The sequence below is a fragment of the Talpa occidentalis genome, unplaced genomic scaffold (assembly GCF_014898055.3).
Source record: "Talpa occidentalis isolate TD23 unplaced genomic scaffold, MPIMG_talOcc4v2.1 talOcc4.8, whole genome shotgun sequence".
Taxonomy (NCBI): domain Eukaryota; kingdom Metazoa; phylum Chordata; class Mammalia; order Eulipotyphla; family Talpidae; genus Talpa; species Talpa occidentalis.
In genome coordinates, this window is record NW_023605194.1 from 110,505,241 (window position 1) to 110,530,285 (window position 25,045).

At 40.5% G+C, this 25,045-nt stretch overlaps 1 protein-coding gene and 1 pseudogene across 1 annotated transcript in view; both read left to right on the forward strand.

Moving 5' to 3' along the window:
- ANAPC10 (anaphase promoting complex subunit 10) overlaps window positions 1–24,799 on the forward strand; it is a 158,485-nt gene extending 133,686 nt beyond the window's left edge. The window contains exon 9 of the mRNA XM_054689895.1: window positions 22,655–24,799. The gene's annotated coding sequence lies outside the window, so the exon portion shown is untranslated. The remainder of the gene's footprint in view (window positions 1–22,654) is intronic.
- Window positions 10,251–10,760, forward strand: LOC119234033 (40S ribosomal protein S24-like; annotated as a pseudogene).
- Window positions 24,800–25,045: the final 246 nt, after the last annotated feature.

Below are 25,045 nucleotides of genomic sequence, written 5' to 3' on the forward strand. Positions count from 1 at the left end.
GATGCATTTGAAATGAAGCTAAATTTTTGACATTTTTTTCCAGTTTTTCTTTTTGGGGAGAAAAATTGGCCTACATGATTGTATAATTTCAAGGCACATGACACAATCGTTTGATTTATAAAAATTTTTAAATTTGCTTCTTTCCAGAAGCAATTTAATAGTCCTTCCTTCCTCTGCTCTCACCCCTCCCTTCCTCTCTTTTTTTTAACAAAAGATGGGAACTAGCGCTATGCTTGAGTTCCAATCCCATTTGCTGTGAGACCAGGCAACCTGATCCTGCCCAGATCGACTCTCCCTGGAGTTAGTTTTTTTTTTTTTCACTGGTGGAGGAATGTTGCTCCAGTGAGCCTTCTCCCCTGCCCTGCCACCCTTGGAATAAATCACAAATGCAGAGCTGCAATCCAGTTGAGACACTGCCACTAAATAGCTTCATCCTAGTTTCCTGGCCCCTTCCCCATCTGCCCATCTTCGTCTTCCATGAACTGATAGGGCGCAAATCTCTAACCACCCAGGGCAGACGGCACTTTTAAAATGAGAAGGGCAGGCTGCATCTCTACGCCCCGCTTGACAGAATTAAAACTGATGGGAAAGTAAAACATGACTTCAAATGTTTGCTTAAGGCTCGGGAAGTTGGGCCCAACCCCTTTGTATTGGCAAATGTTACACGGAGCATCGTAAAATCAAATTCTCACATCTTGTTGTCCTCCCATTAGCTCACATTAGGCGCTGGCAGCCAGGCAGCCCGCCTTGGTGGTTTTCTGATTTGTGGTTTGCACTTGGCTCTTCTCGCCGGCTTTAAAAATGATTTTATTTTGTGAACAGTCCGTGATAGTGAGACTCTAGAGTAAACTTGCCTGGGCCAACATTTGCAGTAATAACATTTCACATTATCAAGGGTTTCCTGAAGGACTGCAAAGAACGAAAACAAAGAAGAGCCTTTCTGTGGCGGCGGTTTTCCTTCAGATGCCGGGCACCTCCCGCGTGGAGAGGCTGTGGGTCTGGGCTCTGAGGACGCCCTCACAAGCGCCTACAGTTCTTTGCCTTTAAGGTGAAACTGGAGACCTGGAACCAATTTGGGTTTTCTTGTTCCCTGGCTTGTTGAATATGTAACTGATGCGACCTTTTTCTTTCCTTGGGTGGTTTTTCTGATTATCTTGTTCAATCTTTTGTGGCCTGGGAGGTGGAAGGTGGTGGGCTGGGCAGAGGTGGCCCCTGGGGTGGGTAGTGTTTAGGTAAGTCAGGCTCAGATTCCACCGAAGGACTTTTTCAATGATCTTCATGGTGTTTTTGCCCCCCAAATCTTCATGCAACTTGAATAAAGGACATGAAAAGCCATCTTTAGAATAATGCATGCAGCTGGGTTTCTAGATGGTCCGAGGATGACAGTAATGATGTAATGATTGTGGTTATGATGATCGATTCATGGCAAGTAGCAGATGAATTCGCCGATAAACTAGAAAATGAATGTCATGTCCACATTACCTCGAAGTGTTTGCAGACTCAGTTTTTCCTATTCAGATTTTTCATTGTTCAGCTAGGTTCAGTTTTGATGATCCCAATGTTGTTGGCCACATCCAAAGCCTCCTAGTCAGGAGCCGGTGGAACCTACGCCTTCTTCTCCCCACCACCTCTGGTCTTGGACAGGTCAGCATCCTAGAGCTTCGCAACCTGGGTGATCTGGTGCTTTTAACCTTGACATCCACCATGAACGCAAGTGTGTTGCTGTCTTCTGTCTTCTTCATGGGGGACTCCGTGGTCAGGGGAGTTTGAGGCTGGCCTAGGGCTCAAGCTTGTTTCTCCTGGGGGCGCTCCTCCAAGGTATTACTTTGCCTTCAGAGTCTCGTGTCTTGGGCCCCCGATGGCGTGTGGTGGTGGCCGACCTCAACATTGCTCTCTTAGCCTCCAAAGCTTTGTTTTGTTTTCAGCTTTGGGAGGGGCAGAGGCTCCTTCCTTATTTTAGGCACCTTCTTTGTGAAAAAGGGTTTCCGAAGCCTTTATTGTTTCTTTTACAAGTTTTAAGGGTCCGGTTTGGGGGCATCAAGTACACTCACAAGGTTTGCCGCCATCACCATCATCCACTTCCAGAACATTTCATCGTCCAAAACTAAAATTGAGCTCATTGAGCCACAACTCACCACCCCTCAGCCGCACCCAGCACCAGCTAATCGCCCTTCTCATTTCTGTCTCAATGAGTCTAGTGACTCGAAGTATCTCATACCTGTGGATTCATACTCTGTCCTTTTGTCACTGCTCAATTTCTCTTCTAATTTTTTATTTGCATTTGGAAAGACAACAGATTTTTGTATACTGATTTTATATCCTGCCACTTTATTATTTATTTATTATTACTTATTCACTTGTTATTTCTAGTAGTTTATTATTATTTGTTAATTTGTTAATTTGCTATGTCTAGTAATTCGTTATTTCTAGCATCTTTAGGATTGTCTATGTATATTATTATATTATCTGCAAATGCCGATAGTTATGCTTCTTTTCCGACTTGGATTACTTTTATGTATTTTTCTTGTCTAATTTCTCTGAGTAGGACCTCTATTACTGTGTTGAATAGTAGTGGCAAGAGAGGACATCCTTGTCCTCTACCTTTTCAAGGGGAAACAACTTCAGGTTTTCCCCGTAGCTAGCTGTGAGAACCCTTTTCTTTAATGGGAATTCATTTTTATCTTTCATCCAAAGCATCATGTCGATTTCTGAGAGTATCTCTATCAAGATTCTTAAGAACTTTTCGTATCAGGAAGAACAGCTAATTTTAACAAATGTCTCTAAATCTGCACGGAGTAATGTTATAATTTTTCTCTTTAGACATCTTAGTGTAATGAGTTACACTTAAAAGCAGAGTAATGTTAAACTATCCTAGCACTTTCGTGAGAAAAGTCTGCTTGTTCTTGATGTAATTCTCTTAATGCAATGTTGGGTTACATTTTCTAATATTTTATTTGGGATCTTTGTCTTTATTTATCTTTGGGTTTTTTGTTTTGTTTGCTTTTTAATCTGGTTATGATTTAGTGTTATGCTATATTTGTAGAATGAACTGAAAACTTTCCATCCTTTTTATGTTCTTTAGCAATGTAAATAACACGAATTATCTGTTCTTTGCAGGTTGAATTCAATGTACCCAAAGACTGTCTGGGCTCTGTGCCCCTTTTGGGGGTTTTACTTCCTCTAAAATTTAAGTTTCTTTTACGGTTATTGTTCTTTTTTGGATTTCAGTTAGTTTCTGAGTCAATTTTGGTTAACTCAGATTTTCTTCAAAGTCCTCTACTTTAACTAGTTTTCACATTTGCTTGGCATAAATTTGTGTTTGATTTGCTTATCATTTAAAATTTTCCACTTTTTTCCTCAATCCTAACATTTATTATTTAAAATCTTCATTTATCGTGATCACCTTTGACAGTCTGTTTACTTAATCGCTCTTTTTCAAAGACTATCAAGAAACAAAAGAAATACCTTTTCATTTGTTTAATCATCTACTCATTTTGTTTTCGACTTTCATATTTATTGATTTATTTTGTATTGAATTGTATTTGATTCCGCTCTTTCTCTCTCCCCCCCCCTTTCTTTAGTCCACCCACAGAGCTTTTCCAGACCTCCTGGTAATTCTCTGATTTTGTGCCTTTAGCATCCATGATTATCTGGCTAAATCATATTTTCTTGCCAATGACCTGCTATAGATCCACACCTCTTTCTGTCTCTCCTTTTAGGCAAAATGGAGAACTAGACACACAGCTTGACGTGTTACCCATTGAATGTATTTTCCTTCTTGATAGTCTTTCTACTAGGCTACTCTAGCTGGAAGTTTAAGCTGTAGATGATGTCAGCATATCTTGCAAAGCTACCCACCCACCTGGCACTGCTTTTCCTTCTGCTGTCAGTAGGTTAGAGGGAGTCCTCAAACCGCCATAGATATTAGTTTGAGAGAGTTATTAGCTGGAGTGGATGCCATGGGCATCTGGGCTACTCACTTGTGTAATTTCAGGATCTCTTTGTACTGACCCTTGCAGACGGCCTTTTGGAAAACCCCACTGTCCCTCAAAAGGCCTCACGGATGCTCACTTTGAGCAGCAGAGACAGAATTCAAAATGATGACATTTTGGTTTTATAGTAGATAACAGTTTGGGTCTCAAAGTCACTTATTATTCCATAACCATGTTCTTACATCATCAGTCGGGCCCACTAACAAGTCAGAAACCACCCCTTGAAGTACTGCACTTACGTAATGGAGAAGGTGTAGCTTGCTTCAAAAACCTGAGGCTTTTCCTGTCAAGGCGTGTCAGGGGCTCAAATTATATCTGATCTGCAGCAGCTTCCTGAGACACCATGAGCTGGCATGGGCCACAAAGCCAGAGCTGCTGGAGCTGCAACCTGGCTGAGCTGTGGAGCTTCGCCCTGCTCAAAACCGGCAGCTGTTTGGGAGAGTGTTGCGTTAGAGCCTGCGCGTGTCCACTTATGTGTGCTGTGACTGTGCCATTGTATCCTCTTTGGGCCCTGGGCTTGGCCATGCGACTTGCCTTGGTCATTAGCTAATAGAGAATTTGACTCAAGAGGAGATTGAAAAAAATGTACTCATGCCTTTCTGCTTCTTCTGAATCCCGTCTCTGCTGCTCGCAGTGGTGAGGCAGTTCTCATGACAGTAGGGTTTTCCAAGGTGAGACTGTCTTAGACTAGTCAGTCTCTGGTGAGCTCAGAAAAAATCATAAGTCATTTTTATTTTAAGCTACTAAATTTTGGTGTTTACAGACATTGTAAACTTACAGTATCAATAAATATAGTCCAGTACTGTGTGTGTATTTGTGATTTTCATAATATCATTTTCTCTCATTTTCTTTATTGTAGGGATACAGTATATAACACATATAACCTATAAATGCATGCTAATCAACTTTATGTTATTGGTCAGGCTTTCAGGCAACAGCAGGCTGTTAGTGTTAAGTTTTGCGGGAGCCCAAAGTTATATGTGAATTTTCCACTGCTTGGGGGTTGGTAACCCTGACTCCGACATTCTCCAAGAGCCAACTCTACTGCTCATTGCCAGAATCTGTACCATATATAAACCAGCTGCTAAGGAGTCTTGCAAATGTATATTTAGCTTTCTAGATCTTGATATCTGGGGCCAGGATAGTAAAGGCTGGGAGTAAATGCCAAGTACTAACAGAAGATATTTAATACGTTTATAACCTACATTTGAGAAGACACTCAAGATGTAGACTAGACTGAATCTACCTGTTGAGCCTCAACGTTCACTTTGCTTTTTGTATGTCCTTTCTCCAGCCAAACAGGACAGTTGGCTGATCTGTGAGCATTCCTTTTCTGCTCTCATTAAGTTCAATGGTTTCCTCTTCCCACCCTACCTGTTGGAATCCTGAGATCTGTCAGGCACAATTTCCTCTAGTTAGCCTGGATGCCTGCCTCCAGAGAGAGATGCTTCCTCTTTCCTTTAAATTCCTTTTTAGTTTTTTCTGTTCCATTGTTTTGTTTCTTTATATTCCATATATGAATGAAATCATTTGGTATCTGTTTTAACATAATTCTCTCCAGTTCCAGCTACATTATCACAATGGCAAGATTTCATCTCTTTTTTTTTTATATATATTTGAATTAGAATTCCATTAAGCTTCTGCACAGGGAAAGAAACCATCATTAAAATGAAATCTCCTATCAAATGGGAGAAAATATTTGTGCATCACATCACTGACAAGGGGGGTTAATATCCAAGATCTGCTAAGAATTCACACAGCTCAAAAGTAAAAAACTAACCTAATCAAGAAATGGGCAGAACATCTAAACAGACACCTCGCCAAAGAAGACATACAGAAAAAATGCTCACCCCCATTTATCACCAGGTAAATGCAGATCAAGAGCACAGTGAGATATTACCTCACGCCCACGAGAGTGGCCCACATCGAAAAGACCTAAAACAAGTGTGGGTGAGGATGAGGAGGACAAGGAACCCTTGTTGGTGGGAATGTAGACTGGGCCAGCCCCTATGGAAGAGAGTATGGAGGGTTCTCAAAATATTAAAAGTAGATCTCCCATATGTTAGCAATTCCACTTATTTTGATCTGCAATTTCATCTGGATGAAGAATGCTAAAACACTAATTTGAAGAGAGATATGCAGTCCTGTGTTCATTGCAGTACTATTTGCAGTAGTCAGGGTGTGGAGACTCTCTAAGTGCTCAAGGATAGCTGAGTGGATTAAGAAGATGGTGTATATATACACAATGGGATACTACACACTCTACTTCTCTTCATTGACATTATGATACTATCTGTACAACTCAAATCACCTTCTACCCCAAACAGACTTGGGAATAGGGATTGTTTCTTCATCACTTCATATTCCATATAACACTAAGAAGTATTTTAGACAACATGTATGCTCAATAAATATTTGTTCATACCAATTGAAATATAGTCATAAGCACTTTGGTTGGTATTGTGCTAGTTATTGTGATGAATATGGATGGTATTTTCCAAGGACCCTGTCGACTGATCTGAGTGGACAATATCTCAGAGCTGTGTCTTCAAAGAGGATAGAGTTTATAAGGTTTTTAAATGGAACCATAATTAGTGGGTTCTGTTCTCTCATAACCCACTAGGACAAGATTCAATAGGAAAAGTGTGGGGAAATATAAGGAAACTTGTATTTCTTTGGAGATCATTTTTAATTAATAAGGTTTTTCTATGGAATGTACTTGAACCATCAGCAAGTGTTAATAAAAATTTTAACAATTTGCTTTAATTGTAGACAGTCGTAGCTTAAGCAGAGTGAAAAAAGAGCTTTGGGTCTGTATTCGTTATAAGATATCCTCATCTTCTCATTTCCTCAGTCTATGCAACTTCCTGGTGCATATCATTCTCAAGTTTCATGACAAATAAGTGGTGATATCTCTTCCCAACTTCCCTTCCTTTTTCTAATGGAGGAGGTGACTGATTGATTTGGACTCCAGATGGGCCATCTTTAGTTGGGTTAGCTTTTGACTTGACATTCACAGGGTTTTTTTCCTGTGCCATGTTCTATTACTAGGGTAAAACGGGTAGAGAAGAAACCTCTTGTGCCATATTTTCTGTTCAATCACTGGTTGTGCTTTGGGAAATGGAAGATGCCAAGAAGGAAAGGGAGAGGTACAGTGTGTGGTGACTTTGAATCCACCAGACTGTGGGTATATAAATTTCTCCACTCTATGCCCAAGTGAGCCTGATGTTTTGCAGACCCCACAGAGGATGGCCTTCTTTATATGAAAACACGGATGTCAAGTGTTGTATTCAGACACGAGGGATGACGGCCTTCTGTTCCTCCCGAATTAGGAAAATTAAGGCTCTAAAAGCTGGGTGCCAGTGGAAAAACCAACAAATATAGCTGTCACTGAGGAAGCAGTTAGATGAGATTTTGTTTTACCCTTTGCCAACCTCAGCTCACCAATGTGCAGGCTACATATGTTTAGAATTAGCAAGAAATGCTTTATCCTTCATTTCCCCAATCCCGTTCCCCACTCTTGAGGTTGCTGATCCAAAATGGAACTAAGCTTCCAGGCTCCTCGGAGGTCACTCATCTCTCAATACAGGTGCAGTGGAAACAGCTCCCTCCCAGCCGACCACCTTGCTTACTGAATTCTCATTAGGTCTGGAGCTGTGTTATTTTCACAGCTCTCTGGAGAGCTCATGAGGTTTTAAGAACACCTGCAGCAACTCCAGATTCTACACAGTGACCTACGTTTTTAGAGAATGTTTTCAAGAGTAACTTTTGGTGTTGGGGTTTGGGGGTGGGCGGGTGGGGGAGGTAAATTCCTCACCCAGATAAATGGAATAGGGTTAGGAGAAAACTTAATCCAACATTCACTTCTTCTTCTTTTTTTTTTTTTTTAACTGATATAACCAAGCTCTAATGCCTTCATTTCCCTTTCATTTGCAACGGTAAAGCCTCCTTGACCAGAAAAATAAATGTGCAGTTGGCACGAGCTGAATAGAGGTCTGCTTAAATGATTTTTAATTTATGTTAAAATCCTAAGAGCAGTTTTCCAGGTCCCCATTGAATACCTCACAAAATGAAGTTTTTCAAAGCCTACCTTTAAAAAAGGAACTAAAAAATCTAAAAACATTCCCTTTAATTTTAGCTGTCCCACTGGCGTTTTTTATTCCTGCCCTACTGGGATTTAGTGGTGAGTGAGGAGTTCATGCTTAGCTGGTCTTAGAGTTCTGGTCTTGTTTTCTTGACTCTAAAAATAAATGGTGTAAGTTTGAGCTTATTATTTACTCTTTTCACCTTTGTTTCTCTTATAAAATGGACAATGACTGGATGGAAAGTATGTAAAGAATCATAACCTCATCTGTAGAAAAGACTTAGAGGCTTTGGGTGTTTGTACACTTGAAACATGTATCATTTCTTTTGATTGGTGTCTTCTTGGAAAGAAAACACTAGGCCGCTCACCATGTAAACTGTGAGATCTTGATATTCTCGAATTACTCCATAATGCCTTTTGTTTGCCTCTTCATGCACATCTGGGATTCAAATGCTAACAATTCTTTGTTGGACAAAAATAGTCATGGAGACATACACCAGAATTTGCAAGTGCTTAAAAATAAGAATGATCTTAAATGTTGTCATTAGGTAAAAAATGAATTATTAGAAATTTTTTTTAGTGTGCATGCTCCAAATAAATAGAAACGATCTTAAGAGTGACACCACTCCATTACTTAGGATAAGAGTCATCAATGATTATTCTTCACTGGGCTGGTTAATCATCCAGTGCATTGTTAGTTTTTTTATTTAGGTTTTTGCCTAACACAATGTAAGTTTCATGGGAAATTCTAAAGGCACCAGAGGTCTTGTCTTTGTGTAGTTTATATTTTAGGGAACAAGATTAATGTGTGTGTATAACACAAACAACCAATGTTAAACGAGGCGAGCTAATTCTAAATGCAAGCGAGAGAAGAAAGACAACATGAAAATGTAGATGACCGTGTATATTTAAGACTGGCTATAAAAGAGAGGAGAAAGAGCCATTTTCAGATGTGAAACCATCAAGAAAGCCAAAAGGGAGACGTTCCATGGGCTGATACTCATTTTAATACGAGACATGTCCATCTGGATGGCTCAACTTTACACTTGATCTTAGCCAAAAGGCCGACAAGCAATGGATGGATGGCTCAACTTTAAAAACCAAACCAAACCAAACTTATCGTCTTCTCTCTGAAACTCCCCCTGTTGTACAGAATTCAACTGGTTCATCCAGTTTCTTACCAGAAAACTAGGAGTCACGTTAAATTCTCCCATTTTCCTTTCCTACTATGTAGATTCTATCATTCTCTTTCTGTGCCGACTCTGCTTTCTAGAGCTCCCAGGATGCTCACTTCTGGGGTAAGCTCAATGTTATTACTGACCCCACTTCCAACCCTTGCTTCAATTCTCTTTCAATTGCTCCCTTTGAGAGGTTTGTCCTTGAATTCTTCATGTTGACGGAAGGTTTTCAAACCCAGGAATTGGTTTAGCTTGTCTTCCCCACTCTAATCAGGCACTTCCCTGAGCCAAAGCTGTTGGTTTAGTTTCCTTGGTCCTCACATAGCAGTCCGTCCTGCCAAGGCCAACTAGCTGTGAGCCTCGCTGGGACAGACTAGCTGTGGTCTTAGCACTTCTCTTGTCCATCCCTACTCTGTCTTAGTTTAGGTGTTCATAATCTCTTGCCCCTTTCTCTCTGTGGGTGGAGAAATCTACTATGCCCTATGGACCTTGAACTTGGCATGTGACCTTCACTACTATAATGTGGGCAGAAGGGGTAATGTGCTACCTCTGAGCGGAGGCTCCAGGAGACATTGCATGTTTCTGCCCATCTCTCCTGCTCTCTGCCATCCAGCAAATGAAGAGTGTGGCCCCAAAATGAAGAAGTGTGGCCCCTTCATCCTGGCTCCTGAAATGAAAGATCCATGGTGCACCCACAAATCCACCTTGAATGTGGAGCCAAGTCAAGCCCACACTGACTCAGCCTTACAGAGTTAAACCACAGCGGACCCATAAACCCATGTGTAAAAAAATAAATGTTTGTTGTTGTAAGACACCAAAGTTTGGGAGGAAGCAAATATATTTGCTGTTGTAAACCACTAAGATTTTGGATCGTTTATTCCTGTGGTAAAGCCTGACACATATATCTGGAATTCTGCAAAAATCTACCTAATCTCCCAGTCGCCAGTCTTACCTTCCTCCTATTTGCCCTTTATATTGGTTTAAATAAAAATTCTTCAGCTTTTCCTTCAGCTGCCTAAAGATCCACAGCCATCATGAATGACACGGTAACTATCCGGACTAGGAAATTGAGGACCAACTGAATTGGAAACAAATGGTCATTGATGTCCTTCACCCCGGAAAGGCAACATTACCTAAGACAGAAATTTGGGAAAAACTAGCGAGAATGTACAAGAACACCCCCGATGTCATCTTTGTATTTGGATTCAGAACCCATTTTGGAGGTGGCAAAATAACTGGCTTTGGCATGATTCCTTGGATTATGCAAAGTAAAATGAACCCAAACATAGACTTGCAAGATATGGCCTTTATGAGAAGAAAAAGATCTCAAGAAAATAGCAAAAGTAACACAAGAACAGAATGATGAAAGTCAGGGGGACTGCAAAGGCCAGTGTTGGTGCTGGCAAAAAGAAATGAAGTGTCTAGCAGTGAGCTGAAGATTGGACAACAGAAGGAGTAAAGATTCTGCAGTGACTTTATCTGTATCTATGGTGATTGTGCAGATTTTTCATGAGAGGATTAATAAAACCTTTTATAAAAAAATTATTCAATAGCTCCCATGTCCTACAGGATAAAAAGTCAATATGGAATAAAATGTTTGCTTGCCCATCTTCCTTGCATTTTCAGCTGTAGCCACACTTCACTCCCCAGTGTTCCTGTAACGCACACTACTGTTCTCTTTTGCAAATGTGGTCAGTTCTGACGCAATACCTCTCTTCTTACCCCTCTCTTCTGTCACTCCCGATTCAGTCCTTTTACCTGTGAAACCCTTCAAAGCTTTAATTGTCACCACTTCTGGGAACCTTTCCCTGACTTTCTGAAACTCTCAAAGTAAGTCACCTGACTCCATGATAGCACACTTTATTTTGAAATAGATTATTTTTATACCTCTTCTTCAGCCAGACTGTGAATAATTTGCTGATAGAAAGTTAGTCTTTTCATCTCTTTACTCTCAGGACTTAGCTTTGTTCCAGGATATTTTAGATACTCAATAGATGAAGCAATGAATGTTTAGTTGATTTTGACGTTGAATCTGCTTAATGTCTTCTCATCTGGATGAACTGTTTTCACTGAAGGTTCATCATGAATTGGATCACCTCATCTCTCTCACCAAGATGCTACTTCCTAAAGTATATTTGACATATGGAGTGAACACACTCATATATCCAATGTCAAGACCAAGAACTAATACACACCCTCCCTTTTCTCTTATCACAGCCCAGAGAAAAGTATTGCTCCCACTTCTATCACCATAGATATTCATTTTACCCTTTTAAAAATGATATATGAATGGAAAATAATGTATGTGTACTTTTGTGTCTGGTTTCTTTTGCTCACTGATGATTTTTGAGATCTATTCAAATTACTGTGTGCGGCAATTGTTCATTGTCACTGATGTATAGTATTCCATGGTATAAAGATGACACATCTATTTAGCCATTCCTGTCTTAGTAGATATTTAGGTTGCTTCCAGTTTTTTTACTCTTATGAATAAGGTTACTATAACATTTTTGTCTGTGTCTTTTCGTTTTCATATGTGAATTTCTGTTGATTATCAAGTAAAAAGTGGTATTTCTGTGCTGCAGGGTATGCATATGTTCACATTTGGCAGCTACTTCTAGATTCTTCTCCAAAGTGATTTACCAAATTTTGTTCCCATCCATGGTATGTGAGAATTCCTCTTATCTTATGTCTTAATATCATCAATATTTTTAATGTTAGTACTTCTGGTTTAATTTGCCTTTCCCTGATGTCTGGTGACTGAAGACATAAAATACGTTTATTTACAATTAGATATCTTTTGTGAAATCCCATTTTCTTGTGAGTTATCTTTTCCTTATTTATTTATTTATTTATAAGAATTCTCTGAAATCGGTTTGCTAGGTATTTAGTATCCTATATCTTACTTTCATTTTCCCAAGAGAGATAAGCCTGTCCTTTTCCTTTTATATCATATCCTTGTCAAGTTTCGGGTTCTGGTCTTACAAGGTGAGCCTTCTTTCTCTGTTCTCTGGAAACATTTAATGTAAGTAAGGGCGGACTGATTTCTGATTTCTCTTCTGAGTTAGTACACACATTCTGTGTGGAGGCACAGAATGCTGGGGTTGTTTCTTGCCTTTGTCACTTCCTTATTGTGTTGACCTTGGGGAAGTCATATAAGCCCTTTGTGCCTCGGCTTTTTCATTTATGAAAGGGGCAGAATAACGGTACCCACTTCATCATTGTTAGGACTCAATCATTGTTGGGTCCCAGTGATTTAACATGTAATATTCATCCTACCCCGCCAAGTACATACTAGGAGTTTCATCATTATTAGCTATTATTATTTATCGATCTAATCAGTGTTTTAGCTTATGGTAAGTGTTTTATAGAAATTAAAGCTGTATTTTCTCTTTGATGTTTCAATAACAAGCCTTCCATTGGTTGAGGAAGTAAGTGGAACCTTTCAAGGGGATGCCAACATCAAATTCTTCTTCACACTTGGCCTTTTCTCAGGCATATTTTCCTTTCCTTTTTCTCTATTTTGTGGAAATATCAGGAAAGAGACATAAGAGGCTTTCTGTGGAAATAGTACACAGAGAAAGACACAGATCTTAGTCATGGTACTTTCTTGGGGTTTTGGCAATATCCTAGGTGGGTGTGGGTCCACATGGCAAATATTCCAGTGGTTAAAAGGGAGTCAGGGTTTTTGATTTTCACTGCCTGGGTAACTGACCTCAGAGATCCTCAGCATTTCTTTTAACAAAAGGAAGCCCAGCCTTCCCCGGGTGTGGTTAGAATTCCTGATTCAGTGGTTGTTAGGGGCTCTGAAAATCCTGCATGCTTCAAGGCAATGATAGTGTCATTACTATGCAAATCTTTTTTTTTTTTTCTTTTAGTCTTTGTGTCACTAAAACACCACTTAAGTGGGGTGTCTGTTTTCATCTGGTTTATATCTGAGACTTAAGACACATGGCTCTCTGATGAACTGAAACCATTAACACCACATCTTCATCAGAAAACCCACATAAATTAGGGTTAAACGGGTCCTCCGTGATTTCCTCTAATCTTTTTCCAGCTTTACTGGTTTCTCTCCCTGCAACCCTTGTATCTTCCCTCTGCTTTCTCTTTGGAATGACTTATCCACTCCGGACCTCCACTAACTTCTTCCCTTTGCACAGTTCCCAAACTTCTTCACGCAGGCAGTGCTCCTCTCATGCTTTATTGAGCCAGGAAATGAATGTAAAGATAACAGCAAAAGCTGCTGTGAGTTCCTATTGTGTCTGGTCTCCTGAAAATAAACCCTCCACTCTATGTGTCCTAAGACCTGACTGCAGAAATTTCTGCTGGGTCAAAAAATAGTTTTTGTAAGTCTGTACTTTTACTTAACCTTAGTTTTTTAAAACTCCACTCGTCTTTTGTAACACACATCAAATATCATGTAATTTGTGATGTTATTCTGACGTCAGAATGAAATGTTGGATTTCCTTTGCATTTTGTTAATAACCCTCTTAAAATATTCCCATCATCACAGATATGCATCTCAGTTCACAATCCTAGATGTGCAAGAAAGGTGATTTCATTTTTTTTATCACTCATTTAAAAATTTTTCTTTGCATTCAAGTGAGATTTGACTGCAAATCCCCGCCCCGCCTCCTTTTCCAGGGGTCATCTAAGTTTACATATACATTAGTAGAGACAGCATTCATGGGCCTAATCTTTCACCATTGTCTGCTGTTGAAGTATCCTCTTCTGTAACAGAGAAAGCTCCATTAAAAGAAGAAGTGCCTTGTTCCCTGCCCCACCTACATCATGATGGGCACAGCAGAAGTCAGGTGGAGCTAAATAACCAGGAGGGGAGGTGGCTCTAGAGAGATGCATAGAAAAGAGGACATGCTTGCTTCTCTGCCTTGGACTAGCATCAGGGACTTGGGAGACGTGGAGGAGACATGTGAAGGAGAGACGTGTAGAGACACTTGGCATGAAGGTGTGGGTGAGAGCTACGTGGGGAGGCCGACAATGGCAGTCTTTGTCTTGATTTGTACTTTGATTTTGTACCTTTGCTACCAGACTTCTCTGTCCCCTTTTGCTCCTTCCCAATGGTTGCCCACCAGAAGGTGACTGGTGGCAAGACTTCATGCCTCAGCAGCCCCACTCTGGCCAGCCCTCTTTGGCTGGGCATTTACTCACGAGGGGATGGGTAACTGGGTGTTTAATGGAAAACTATTATCTGTTCTTCTCCCACTATGTACTTAATTGTATGAAATTTCTTTTACGCTGAATCTCCTTTCTTTGTGCACATGGATGACCAGACCCCTTTAAAGCATGCAGGTTTGGTGTTCCTGGGTACCCCGTGGTCTGCTCACTAACATGTCCACTTTTCCTAAGACTCTTCCTGATCTTGCCTGCGGACTCACCCTTGGGGGCTTGCTTTAGTAGGTGGGATATTAGCAAGCACATCATGTGATTAGAGCCTGAAGCACATATGTAGGGGTGGGTTTGCCGACTCTTGGCAGGAGAAAGACACTGTTGCACAAAAGAAAGAGGCCAAGCTAGCCCACTAGTCCCAGAAAAGGATGGAAAACGTATGTGGCAGAATTTACCCCCAGTTCCACCAGCCTAAGTCAGTGGCTTCCCTGCTGGCCTGCAAGCACATATGCTAACTAACTAATTGTTTTAAGCCACTGAGTTTTGAGATGGTTCCCAGGCAGCATTTTCTGGCAAGCCTGCTATATTATGTAAGTGTGGGTCAAGGCAGTTGCATCTTAGTGAGATTCCCTGATACATCCTTGTACCCATCTGCCCATTCATTATTGGTCTCCTGAAATCACTATTATGTATTTTTTCATACTGCTTAAAATGTATCTTAGAGTCCAATTCTCCTCCCTCTCAGCAACCTCTGCAATTTCTCGATTTTCTCGGGCACGGGCAGTAAGACTATCAGAGGTGGGTCTGCATACTTAGCCTGAGCCATACTGAGGCAACTCTGAAAAGACAGTTCACTGTCCTGGGCTCCAAATGAGAACCCCTCCTGGAACTGTCTAGAAACTGCCACTTGGCAGCAGGCAGAGGAAATCATGGGACTCAGCTTTGCGTCCCTCTTCACAAGGATCTCAGGCCAGTGCTGCCCATTGTCCTATATCTGAAAAGAGCAATTTCATGTATTTTGTTCAGTGTTCTAGTTATTCTTCTCTTCTTCTGGAGCAATTAAAGTTTCTTTGTTCTAGGCCTCCCCGGTGGCGCAGCGGTTGAGCGCTGGGTTGCGAAGCTGCCCGCAGCCTCTGCAGCCCCGGTTCCATCCCTGGCTGCTCCCCGGCCACAGGAGGAGGGTCCCACATGGCGCCCAGACCTCTCCTGCCGCCCGCTGCTCCCCTCAGCAGTGTACTTCGGTCCTTCTGCCTGCTCTGCTCCCCGCTCTGGCTCTGGTGAATTCTCTCACCCTCCCGCGCTTCTGACTGTACCCAGTGCTTGTATGTATGTATGTATAAATAAATAAATAAATAAATAAATAAATCTTTAAAAAAAAAAGTTTCTTTGTTCCATAATTGTATTATATCGGTTCAGAAAATGTCCAATTCTTCTAGCGGTCACCCTTGAATTTAGGGTTCTTGAAACGAGTATCTGTGGATCTGGGTTACCACACACACTGCCCCAACTATACACTGGCTGACTTTGGCAAAACCACTTATTTGCCTTTAGAAATGTGTAGCATTATAGCTGGTATGCATGGTCATATATGTCATATATGTATGTATACGACATACATATACACATGGTCATATATGTATGTATATGGTGATATTTTAGTTATTTCCTTACTGTTGAATGATAGTTTGTCTGGATATAGAATTTTATGTTCAAAGTTGTTTCCTTTCAGATCATTATAGATATTGCTCCATTAAAAAAATAGTCACATATGTTGCTTTGGAAATGTCTGATGGAAATTTGCATGTCTTTCTGCTTGCTAGCTTTTAGGATTTTCTGTCTATCCTTGATGTATTGAGTTTCAGTGCCAATACTCAAAGTATAGGTTTTGAAACAATAGTTTCTGCTTGATAGTTTCTGCAGGGTTTTTATTTTTTGTTTGTTTGTTTTTACTTGAGAACTCATAATGTTCTTAAGTTCTGAAAAAATATTGTTATTATTACTTTAATTTTTGCCTCTCCAGGTATCTCTCTGGTCTCTCCTTTTGAAAGTGCTAATAAACACATATTGGTATTTCTTGATCTGTTCTTGTCTTTTGAAATTTTTTTCACTTAAAAGCATCTAGTTTCAGGGCCTCCCCTGGTGGCACAGCGGTTGAGCGCTGGGCTGTAAAGCTGCCTGCAGCCTCTGCAGTGCAGGTTTGATCCCCGCCTGCTGGGGAGGGTCCCACATGGCGTGACAGACCTCTCCTGCCATACCTGTCTGCCTGATCTTCTCTCCACTCTGGCTCTGGTGAAATCTCTCACCCACCCGCGCTTCTGACTGTACCCAGTGCATGTATAAATCAATAAATAAATCTTAAAATAAAAAGTGCTTTAAAAAGAAAGCATCTAGTTTCATTTTTGCTGCATGCTAGAATTTCTCAGTCATTATTTCCAACTTAGTAGTTCTTTAACTTACTCTTTTTAAAGATTATGCCATCTACAGGTTTTTAAAAAATTTTTTTTAAAGGTTTATTTATGTATTTATACAAGAACCCGGGTACAGGCCAGAGGTGCGGGAGGGTGAGAGGATTTACCAGACAGAGTGGGGAACAGAACAGGCAGACTGACGAAATATACTGCTGAGGGGAGCAGCGGGCGAGACAGGAGAGGTCTGCTGCACCATGTGTGACCCTCGCCGGCCGGCCCGGATCAGAACGGTGCTACCGAGGCTGCGGACAGCTTCACAGTGCTGCGCTCAACCGCCTGTGCCACCAGGGGAGGCCCCCATCTACAGATTTTTTAAAAAATATTTTTATTATGGAATAATTTTGTTGGTGTAAAAATAAAATTCCCATATACTTTCTCCCCATTTCCTTGATGTTAACATTTCACATAATTATAGCACAATTATCAAAACTAAGACATAAACATTGCTACAACAATATTACGTTAAAATAAAGATTTTATTTGGACTTGATTGGTTTTCCCACTAGTAGCCTTTGTGTGTGATGCATTGCAGGTTCCCATGTCACCTATAGTTCTCGTGTCTCCTTATTCTCTTCCAAGTATGACAGTTCTTCCATATTTCCTTACCTTTCACAAGCTTCACAATTAAAAAAAAGCTTTTCTGTTTTTCACATGCAATATATTGTACACACTTAAAATGGGCTATATGATACATTTGGTATATGTATATATGCATGAAACCATCACAACACTCGAAGTAATAAATCTTTCTATTACTCTCAGTTTCCTTGTGTCCCATTAACATCCCATCCAATTGTCCTGTCTACTTCCATCATCTGGCAACCATTGATCTTTTTTCTGTCACTTTAAATTAGTTTTAATTTTCAAGAAATGTATAAATAAAATAATACAGCATGTATTATTTTGTTTTGCTTTTTAATTGAAGTGACATTAGTTTACAACACTGCATATGATTTAGGGATGTAAGTTCACACATCTTCAGATGTATATCACCACAACACACCTATCACCAAAGCACCAATAACAAATCCTCCACCACAATCCATGTCTTTCTCCTCTCTTGGTACCCCTACTCACCCTGCCCCTCTGATATCCTCCATTTTGTCCAGATTTCTAGGGTTTGTTTTGTCTGTTCTGTTTTTTTCTTTATGTTTCACATGTAAGTGAAATCATCCAATATTTGTCTTTTTCTGCTGACTTATTTCACTTTGCATAATTACTCCAGTCATTCATTTATTCCAATACCATACTGTTTTGATTACTATGGTTTTGCAGTATAGTTTGAAGTCTGGTGTAGTGTGATACCTTCATCTTTTTTGGTCAGAATTGCTTTGTTTATTTGTGGTCTTTTGTGTTTCCATATAAATTTCGATAATGTTTGTTCTACTTCTTTGTAGAATGTCATCAAAACTCTGGTAGGGATTGCATTGAGTCTTTATGTTGCTTTGAGTAAGATGGCCATATTAACAATGTTAATTCTTCCAGTTACGTGCATGGAATATCTTTTTATTGCATTGAATCATATTTCTTTCAGCAATGTCTTTTTTTTTTTTTTTAAAGATTTATTTATTTATTTATACAAGCACTGGGTATAGTCAGAAGTGTGGGAGGGTGAGAGATTTCACCAGAGCCAGAGCTGGGAACAGAACAGGCAGACTGATGAAGTACACTGCTGAGGGGAGCAGCAGGCAGCAGGAGAGATCTGCAGGCCATGTGGGACCCTCGCCCGAAGGCCGGGGATCAAATGGGCGCTGCAGAGGCTGTGGGCAGCTTCGCAACCCAGCGCTCAACCTCTGCACCACTGGGGAGCCCTGCCTTAAAGAACTTTTAATTAGGTTACAAAATGAACCAAAAAATATGTGCTTAGTCAATTGCCATTATGTGGTGTGGGTTCCTATGAGCTGGCTACTAACTGGCCACTTGTGGGCAACTGTGACCTATTTGTTATCTACAAATGACAGTAGGGAATTCCTTAACTACCTATAGAGTATAGCTCATATCATGGGGCAGGCCCAGGGATGCCTAGGCTGCTGTTGACCTGATTATGTGACTATCTCCTGGGTGGTCTCGGGATAACTCTGCCTGTGATAACATCAAATACTTTGCTGATGCAAATGTCTCTTGACATATGGTCACGCTGTCCCCTTTCCTGTCCCTCGTAAAACTTTGTCCCCCATTCCTATCCCACCCTCTGGACCTTATTCCTCATACCATTGTCGCATGATCAGCTCTTACTAACCTGTGTGCTTTCAATAAATGGCACAAGAACTTCTGCTCAAGTAGCAGAGTCTTGCCTTGCAAACCTGCTCCACGGCTGCTATGTCTCTCATCCTATTCCTGCCACAAAGTGGCAACAAAGTTCCTGTCTCAACAATGTGGCAGTACGTGCTTTGATTTTTTAAAATTGATGTGTAATACAAGTACAGTAAAGTATATAAAACACATTCATTTTAATTAACATTTAATGAATTTTATATAAATCTGTCATCTACGTATTTATCTACCTCATCACTAGGTCAATGAAGATATAGAGCATTTCTATTATCCCAGAAAGAATTTTGTGCTTTCTCTCTCCATGTTAATTCCTCACAGTAACCTCTTTCTTAATTTCTATCATCATCAAATAAGTTTGCTTGTTCTTTTAATTAATAAAAATCTAATCATTATGTACTCTTTTATTTCTGGCTTATTTCACTCAACACCATGTCTGAGAGATTCATCAGTTATGCACTGGGGCAGGGAGATGAAGTCAACTCATACGAGGCTGCAAGTCTGAATTTATTTCTATTTTTATTTTCAGTGACTTCATGTTGATAACTTGAAAGGGGTCTTGTTGGGTGTATTTGTACCACCAAGCCAGAAAACACTACCAACCAGGGAATTTTCTTCTCCATAGAACCAGTTGTTAAATGTTTACCAGCACATTGCTGCAATAGTTTTTTTCTTTTCTATTGCATGCATTTCTATTGCTATATGGTATTCCATTACATGATTCCACTATAAACTTCTTATTCAGGATCTTGTTGACATTTTGACTATTTCTAATTTGGGGCTATTAGCTGCTTTGACCATTCTTGATCCTGTCTTTTTAATAACATTTATATTTGTTACTTAGAGTATATACTTAGAAGTTAAATTTTTGGGTCTTGGGTGATTAATATTTAACTTTAGGAGATACTGCCAAACAGTTTTCCAAAGGGTTGAAGCAATTCACACTTCTACCAGCACCCAGTTGTGCTACTTTCTTGTTCATCTTTGACATTGTTAGTCTTTTCAGTTTTTGCCATTCTGTTGAATATGTGATGCTATCTCTTTTTTATTTAAGTTTGCTCTTCTTGATGATTAATAATAAAAGGAACCCTTTTCATATAGCCTTTTGGCCATTTGTTCATCTTCTTTTGCAATACATCTGGCCATTTTAGTGGCTAAATTTGGATTGTTTAAAAACATTATTTTCTGTATATAAGTCACTTGTTGGATTTTTGTGTTGTAGATATCTTCTCCCATTCTGTGATCTCTTTTCACTTTTTTAATAGTGTCTTTTGGTGGATGTAAATTTTTTTAAAGTTTCATTCATTTATGCACACAAGAGCTGGGGTACAGGCCAGAGATGCCGGGGGGTGAGAGGATTCACCAGAGACAGAGTGGGGAGCAGAACAGGCAGATGAACTGAAATTCACTGCTGAGGGGAGCAGCGGGCGAGTCAGGAAAGGTCTACTGCGCCATGTGGATTGCTCCCTGGCCGGACAGGGATCGAACTCGTGCTGCAGAGGCTGCAGATTGCTTCATAGTGCGGTGCTTAACCCCTTGCGCCACCAGGGAGGCCCCATAGTGGATGTAAATTCTTAAGAACAATTCAGTTCTTTTGTAGTTAATGCCTTTTGCATCCTGTTTAAGAAAATCTTGCTTACCTTTTTATATTAATGTCTATGGCGCACTCATTAATTTTTGTGTCTGGTATAAAGTAAGCATCACACTTAACTTTTCCCCCAAGCAGATATCTAATTGGTCATCTTTTCCCTAAAAGAATTTAAATGGCAATTTTTATAAATCATTTCACTGTATACCAACCGGTGGGTTAAATATGATTGGCTCAATATCAAACTATCTTAATTGATGTAGATTTATAATTGGCCCTACAGTCTGCTTGTTTCTCCATATTTGGTCATTTTAAGAGTATCTTTCCAAGTTTTTTAGATTTCCATATACATTTTAGAGTTATTTTTAAACTTCCAAGAAAAGAATCCTGATATTTGGCTTTAGATTTCATTGATGTTCAGATGAATTGGGGGAAGTCAAAAGCTTAATAATCATGACTTCTTTCAATCCATTTATAGGTTGTGTCTCTCAATATATTTAGGTCTTTTCACTTTCTCTTTAATATTGTAGTTTTCAGTATTGCATTCATATAAATCATCTGTTAGATTCATTTCTAGTCATTTAATTTTTGAGATATATTAAAAAGTTTTCTAGTTGTTTTTTATTATATCATAGAAATATAATTTTTGTATATCAATTTTGTTATTAGTGACGCTCCAAATTTGATTATTGATTCTAATGGTTTCTGGGTTATTTTGGATTTTCTATGTATATAATCATATCTTCTACAATGGGACAGTATATTTCCTTCCTTTCCAATCTTCTTACCTTTTCTTTTTCTTATTTCACTGACTCGGCCTCATCTATTATGTTGAGAACATATAATGGTGATGCACATTTTTGTCCTCGAGATGTTATTGGTTGTTTCACTGAACTGGTGGTGCTACTGGTACCTAATGGGCCAGGGATGCTGCTAAGCAACCTATAATGCACAGGTCATCCGCTCACAACAAAATATTATCCAGGCTCAATTGTCAACAGTGCTAAGGTGGAGAAACTTGGGGATAAGGAAGGCAGGCTAACAGCTCATAAACTTTAGGGCATGGCTGCTGATAATTAAAACCTTGACCCTGAATTATTAGAAAGACATTAGGTTGTGATCAGTGCACTCTAAAATGCAATTTATTTTAGAAAGATTTATGTAAAAATGGTTAGGACTTGTGTTGATTTGGGGGCTGAAATACATGTTTTAATTGTCCAAAAGATTAATTTTATGTGGAAGAGGTCATTTTCAAATAGTACCAAATGCAAGAAGTACTACAGAAAGGCAAGACCACTTTACAATTTTTATATTGTTTAACAATAATTTAAAAAACATTTTTGGCTTACTGATTTGCTATTTGCACAAAGAGATTATTAAAAAAAAAAATATTCTAAAACAAACTGCGGTTTGGACTTCAGGCCCTTAGCGAACATTCTTCCTCTCTATAGAGACTTTTACACAATAGTCAGCCCGAACCTCAACAGCATCTGGCTGTCAGCTGGGAGCTCACTCAGAAGGGGCACCTCCAGTAGACCAATCATTCCTTTAGCCTTTAGAGCTGGGGCACACTCAGCTGGGACATGGATGAGCCAAGGAAATTTGGTGTAATTGCAGCAGGTTTCTGGAATTCATCTGGATTGGATGGAGGAGGGGCAGGAAGGTGGCATGGAAGGGAATTATGCAGAAGTTCAGGAAAGGATAAAATGTGCTGGAAATAAAAGGAATAAGCAACATCTGGAAATTGATTGAAAAAAGGCAACAACTGAAAGTGCATCTGGGAAAAGAAAACAGGACCCAGATTGCCACAGATCCAGGAAGACCAGGAGGGAAAGTTCTGTTTAAGGGGGGGTAGGCGGGAAGACCCTACAGCCTGGTGACAGGCACCAGGAAGCAAACACACTTGGCTTGGCTCCCCCACCAAGATCTCTCTATCTGTGTTTCAGCATACTTTCTGAGCCATGACATCTGTGTGGGAAGGAAGCCCAGAAGATCCAGAGTTCCCAGTGGTAAGGAAAGATGGCATTGCTGGCAAGAAAACCTGAAAGGTGCAGCGTTAAGTGAAGATGCCTTCTGAAACTGATGGGCCACTTGTGAGAAGGCTATAAACTGACTACACGGCCTCTCTGATCTCTGCGTTTATGTCGTCACAGGCATCCATCTCCTCAATGAAATATTTTCTTGAGTCCTGGCTCACACTGTCACCAGACTGCTCGGATATGGAAAAGAGCATCTTTTCGGTGTATTTATGGCATAACACTGAATTGCAGCCGCATCAGCACCACTGCTCATAAATCATGCTATCATCACCTTCTCCAATCGTGCAGAGTCAATCGTGATTTCCCCTCTGAATTGACAGGCTGAAGAAGGCTTTGTACTACCCACTGTCCCTTGCTGTCCCCATTAGTCATGGAGGATGAATGTGTAATGAATCTTAAGATACCAAGTGATTTATCATATCAAATCTCTAGGGGTGCTGAGGCGAAGACCACCAGAACGGCTGGCTGGTGTTCCTTGTGGAGACCACAAGTAGTCTGGATTGCCCGTCGTGTTGGGGCTGTGGGGAAGACCTGGTCATGTTCCTCAGGAGGCTCATAGCCTTCTTCCTGTTTAAATACCTCAGTTGTTCTTTGGTTCTGATGACCCTTTCTTTAAATTCTTTTGGGAGAGGAATGGGGCCCACTCTGTAATGCCAAGCCTTCACATTTAAAGAAAGGACACTATTTTACTGCACATATCATACAAATCTGCGAAGAGGAGGCTGGTAGGGAAATCTATTTCTAAGGCATTTTTCCTCTAAAATGGCACAAGACACAGACGCTCACCATTATGATTTGGATCCCCCTGAAATGCATGTATTGAAGTCCTAAGCCCAGGACCTCGGTATGTAATGATATTTGGAGATAGGGCCTTTAAAGAAGTAATTACGTTAAAATGAAACCCTAGGGTGGGTTCTAAGCCAATATGGTTGGTGTCCTTATAAAATTAGATTAGGACCAGGTAGACACAGAGGAAGGCCACAGTGAAGACACAGAGAGGCGGCGGCCATCTATAAGCAGGGAGAGAGGATTCTGAAGAACCCAGCTCTGTCGACACCTTGATCTCAGAGGTCTAGCCTGCAGTCCTGTCGATGATAAATTTCTTCCGCTGAAGCCCCCAGTTTTGCAGTACTTTGTTATGGCAGACCTGAGAAGCTAATGGACTCACATACACCTGGATATATTTTTTTTGGATAAAGAAATACGTTCTCCCTGTGTAAGTGGGATATTAGGCAAATACTGAGTGTTGTAAAGAAAACAGAAATGGAACCAAAAGCCCCTCCAAGTTTTTCACATGACATAGGCAAGCAGCAGTGTGAATTCACCAGCCTTCACGTACATGTCGTCTTTATTTGAGTTCCCATAGAATCAGAACCCCAGACTGGGGTTGGAGTATATGTAGATATGGGAAGTGACTCCAGGAGGTCATGCAAGGGAGTGGAGAGGTGGAACAGACAACCTGGGTTTAAAAGCAGGCTACGATGATAGGCGTCAGGGGCTCAACCCATCGGTGGATAGAGGCTGTGTCTCTGATGATCCCCCTTGAAGAGTGAGGCAGTTGGATTATTTACCCACCAACCCCCTTCATTATTGGTTGAGAGCTGCACCTGTGGCCTCCACCTCTCTGGTAGCCCTACTTTTCCTGCTCTGGTGGCCAGAGAGAATCTTCCAGCGGAGACTCTCACCAGCTTCCAGTCAATACTCAGCTTGCCTTGGACGAGGAGGGTCAGAGGATCTGAGCAGGGGGCTGGTGTGACATTAAACATGGGCTTTCTGTGTGCTAGTGTCCCTGTGCGAAGCTGTCCCTCATTCTTAGTCTGTGACTTTCAGCTGCTACAGACCCACCCTGTAGCTCCAGTAAACCTGTGATGTACATCTACAGAGCTGGCCTGAGCTAACCAACCAGCTTGATTCCTCCGCATAGCCACCATCTTTGGCTCACAAATACCAGGCAGGCCAATAGAGTCTTCTCCAGAACCTCTGTAAGCACAGAATATCCTCTTTACCTCGGGATTTCTAGCTCCAAAGCCCAAGGAGCTGTAAGCTACCAGAGCAATCTCTCACCTCAGGTGAGGATCCTGAGGTTGAAGTAGTCATCCAGGAAAGCTGAGCACGAGAGGGCACATGGGACAAGGTATATGCTTTTCATGCCCAGAACCCAGGCTGGAGTTGCACAGTGAGATGTGTCCATCAGTTCCCTTTGTTTGCTGAAATTATTTGATTGGGGTTTTTGTTATTTTTAACTGGAAGGGCTCAACTTTTTACCAATAAAGATATTTGTAAATCATGTTTTATGTT